General features: G+C 51.1%; 1 protein-coding gene across 1 annotated transcript in view; it reads right to left on the bottom strand.

The window, feature by feature from the left end:
- Positions 1–1,765: 1,765 nt before the first annotated feature.
- DNAJB12 (DnaJ heat shock protein family (Hsp40) member B12) overlaps positions 1,766–4,565 on the bottom strand; it is a 21,088-nt gene continuing 18,288 nt past the window's right edge. The window contains exon 10 of the transcript XR_001411817.1: positions 1,766–3,601. The gene's annotated coding sequence lies outside the window, so the exon portion shown is untranslated. The remainder of the gene's footprint in view (positions 3,602–4,565) is intronic.

Genomic DNA, 4,565 nt, shown 5'->3' on the forward strand with positions numbered 1-4,565 from the left:
TGGGAGATTTATGGAATGGCCACGGCAGCGACACCGGCAGCTCGGGCTGAGACATATTGTGTCTTCAAACTATATATAAACCTCTATAAATATCTGTATTTTTATCCCTCGAGCTCCTAAGCAGGCGGAGGGGATCGCCGTGGTCCCCAGCCCTTTCGGAGGGTGGACTCACGTTTCGGGTTATTCCACGAAAAAGTCTTCTCAGAAAAGACCAAGAAAACAAAAAAAACAACTCCACCAAAAAAGGCAGAGCGACGGGATGAGCCCATTTGCTGGGGGGTGCAGGTCATCGTGCCCCCCTCCCCTCCCCAAAACACCCCCTTGGCTCCTCGGCAGGTGCAGTTTGGCTTCTATTAATAGCAAAACGGCCTTTCTCGTGACAAATTTGGGGGTTTGTCAAGGTCCCTGGGGTTTGGCAGCTCCCTGGAAGGTGCCAGGAGCTTCCAGCGAGGCTGGATTTAGCCTCTCCCGCGGCAGGGGGGCACGGAGAGGGATATTTTGGGATCCAGGAGGTGGAGATGGGGGCTATTTGTGGCACCAGCATTGGCCTGGGTCTTGCCGTGGCAGGGAAAGGGAGATTTTTGGGGACATCAGCAGCAAATAAGGCAAACAAGAGTTTAAATCCCAAGGTAACGCTAAACTCTTCCTTTTTCTGCCCAAAATGATGGTGGGGAGAAGCGGGGTCCCTTCTGCTCCCCACCTGCCCGAGGAGGATGTTCATAGGGCACCTCCCTTCCTCCAGCTCCTGCCCCAATTAAAAGCTTGGGTTAACGAGCTGGGGAAGGAGCTAATGGGCAGCCCAAATCGCCCACACCTTTGATGAGCGGGCAGGTACCAGCGCAGCAAAACACAGAGTATCTCCCATCGCTGCGGGCTGGGAATGACCCAAAATGCAGCAAAACCACCCCAAAAACTTGGGAGTGCAGAATTAAACAAAATATAACTAATTGGGAGGGGGGTGTGGGTCTGTGCTGGTGGCACCGGGGGGTTCCTGACTCACCACTGCTGCCAGGAACGCAGCGCCGAGGGAAAATGGAAGCGGTGTGACCCTCCAGACCCCCAGAGAAGGGAAAAAAAGGGAAAAGGGGAAATATAAACCCACCAGAAACCTCCATCCCTTTGGTGCACGGGGCCAGGGAAGAGGAGGGGAGCACCAGCAGGGTCCAGCCTGCTGCGGGAGAAGCCTTTTGCTGCCCCAGGGAGGGCGGATTTGGGAAAAAAAGAGCCCTGTTTGGGATTGCAAGTTCCCAATCCTGAGGTCGGGGCAGCAGCTGGCAGTTTCCAAGCGCGTCTTGGGCAGTGTTTCTGCTCAGGACAAAGGCAGCCTGGACCTTCCTGCACTTGGACCTTCACACACTGGGATGGGATGAGAATAAAGCATCCTCCCAACCAGCTCAGCCCGAGGATGCAGGGGACCCAGCTCACAGCACTGCTTCTGTGGGAGGGGGGAGGAAATCCGGGTCCCCCATGCCAGGGGGCATCCTCCTGGGAGCATCCCAAGGGGAACCAGTTGGAAGCCAAGAGCGAGCGGGTCACCACCACCTGGCTGGGACCCACAGCTAATGGGGTACCACCTCCTCTCCATCTTCTCCCCATCCTTCCCCCTTCCTACACTCCAGCTGGAGCTCTCTGGGGCTTGGGGGGGGACAGCAAAGAGCCCGGATTCCCTTTACCTGTGCCGATGCGACGGAGGCAGCGCGAAGGAGCTGTAAAAACTGGAGCTGGCTGGGTCAAGGAGCCCCGGGACACCGACGCAGCCGGAGCCTTTCACGTTATAAACATTTATTTATAGATGTACAGTCGTATAATTCGTTCTAAATCGAGAGATACAGCCTCTGTGAGCATCCCTTAGGATCTACGCCTTCTCGCTCCTTATTATCCACGGGTATCTACTCGGAAAAAGAAAAAAAAATAAAATAAAAGAAAAAAAATCCAAAGGTTTTGGTGGGTGAGCAATGCCGTCGTGCAGGACACTCAGTATCTTTTGTGACCATCCCCTCCCCACCATCTCTTCTCCTGTGCCTCTATTAAGAGCTATTTCCAAATGCCATACTTCCACTCAATTTTTTCCAACAGTGGAGGGATCATTTTAAAAGAAAAAACACCAAAAAAAAAATCCCCAACCTTAAAATCAGGTGCAAGTCGTAGTGGGTGCGGGACAGTAAGGCTTGGAGTTAACTGGGGGGGGTGGGAGGGGCTGCTATTTTGCCAAATAAATAAAAAGCTGAACATAAAGCCACATGGATCCCTAGCAACAAAGATATAAACCCACCTTATCTCTCACCTCCTCCAGCCCCTGCCACCCCACCCGGGAGCCGCCGTTTGGGTTGGCTCCCCCGAGGGTGTCACGGGGCAGTTCTCATTGGAAACGGCTTTAGATAAAAATGAACTGCAGGGTACCAAAAAAAAGAAAAAAAAAAAAATTACTAATCCAGTTTATTCCACAGGAGGTAGCTCTGCTCATACCAGTTTGGCTTCCAAGAGAGAGTTCCTAACCTGGAATGCCCTCCTGACGCCCTAACGCCGGTCCTGCCCAACAGCGATGGAGAGAGATGCGCTGCAGAGCTCTGAGGACAGAGCAGTTTCACCCCCCCATCTCCATCAGCAAAACTTCCTTCAACAGAAGCAAGAAAAAGCTCCTTTTCTTACGAATTAGCACTATCTGACAGGTCTCCTCAGAGACAGGGTGTCAGGGCCACGGCCACGTTGCAGACGGGAATGCTGGTGGGTGAGGAACCCCAAGTGGAGGACACACACACGAAAAGCCCCACCAAAAGGAGAGAGGCTGGTGGCAAAGCCCTCTTTTACAGCCCCAACGCCGCGGGCTGATGACGAGGCAGAATTCCAGCAGACTCTGCAAAAAAAGACTTGACCAGCACAAATCAACCCAACAACCGACGAGCAAAACCCATCCAGGACAATCCTTCCCGTCACCGAGCGCGACGCCGGGGCTCAGCTGACACCCCCCTCTACCCCAACAGCTTCTGCCAACGCTGCAAAACCACGCCACGAATCCGGCCAGTTTCCCCAATTTCTTTGTTAACCCCCTCCAGATTTGGAATTACTTTTTATTAAAACCCGAAAAGGCGGGTGTATCACCATCCCGAGCCGCAGAATTCCACCATCCTCCAGAAAGCAAAAGTACAGGAACTGCCAAGTGATTCTGGTTTTAGTGGTGTCAGGCAGGAAAGCGCTGCAGAACAAGACACCCTGGGAAGAGGCTTCCTCCTGCCCCGTTTACCAAACCGGGCAGAAAACAAAATAATTTAATCATCCAACCCCTGCATAGTTTAAAAGTACAACATATATACAGCTATAAATTAATTCTAAATAGATTATCTTTTCTTTTTTCTTTTTTTTTTTTTTCTTTTAAAAAGTTTTCTGTTATCACCAAATCGTCCGGTTTCTCTCTCCGTCGGCAGCGAGCGGAGCGGTCGCGAAGGGTCTCCTGCTTCATGGCTTCTGCAGTGAAGTTTGTGTGTTATATTTTTATTTTTTTACACTCTACACGTTTTGTTCTCGGGGCTGTGGGATCTCAGGAGCAACAAGACTGTCGCACGCTAGCGGTGTCGGAAGGGAAGGAGCAGCTGGATTTCCTGTCCTGAGACATCAGTCGGTCGAACGGCGCAGACAGGCAGAGAGAGAAGAAAGAGGGCAGTTTGTGCGTTGCTAATTCTCCGATTCCTTTTTTTTTTTTTTTTTAATATACAGTTTGATTCTTTTAAATAATCGAGTCTGTCACCTCGGCTCAGTGCACTTCACCAAAAGTCTTCAGGCATTTCAAGGAGTCTGGGAATAAAAGGGGGAGCGGTGTCAGTCTCCGGACAATCGCAGAGGAACCAGTTGGAAGCCAAGAGCGAGTGGGTCACCATCACCTGGCTGGGACCCACAGCTAATGGGGTACCACCTCCTCTCCATCTTCTCCCCATCCTTCCCCCTTCCTACACTCCAGCTGGAGCTCTCTGGGGCTTGGGGGGGGACAGCAAAGAGCCCGGATTCCCTTTACCTGTGCCGATGCGACGGAGGCAGCGCGAAGGAGCTGTAAAAACTGGAGCTGGCTGGGTCAAGGAGCCCCGGGACACCGACGCAGCCGCAGCCTTTCACGTTATAAACATTTATTTATAGATGTACAGTCGTATAATTCGTTCTAAATCGAGAGATACAGCCTCTGTGAGCATCCCTTAGGATCTACGCCTTCTCGCTCCTTATTATCCACGGGTATCTACTCGGAAAAAGAAAAAAAAATAAAATAAAAGAAAAAAAATCCAAAGGTTTTGGTGGGTGAGCAATGCCGTCGTGCAGGACACTCAGTATCTTTTGTGACCATCCCCTCCCCACCATCTCTTCTCCTGTGCCTCTATTAAGAGCTATTTCCAAATGCCATACTTCCACTCAATTTTTTCCAACAGTGGAGGGATCATTTTAAAAGAAAAAACACCAAAAAAAAAATCCCCAACCTTAAAATCAGGTGCAAGTCGTAGTGGGTGCGGGACAGTAAGGCTTGGAGTTAACTGGGGGGGGTGGGAGGGGCTGCTATTTTGCCAAATAAATAAAAAGCTGAACAG

This window comes from Calidris pugnax, unplaced genomic scaffold (genome assembly GCF_001431845.1).
Source record: "Calidris pugnax isolate Ruff unplaced genomic scaffold, ASM143184v1 scaffold39, whole genome shotgun sequence".
NCBI lineage: Eukaryota > Metazoa > Chordata > Aves > Charadriiformes > Scolopacidae > Calidris > Calidris pugnax.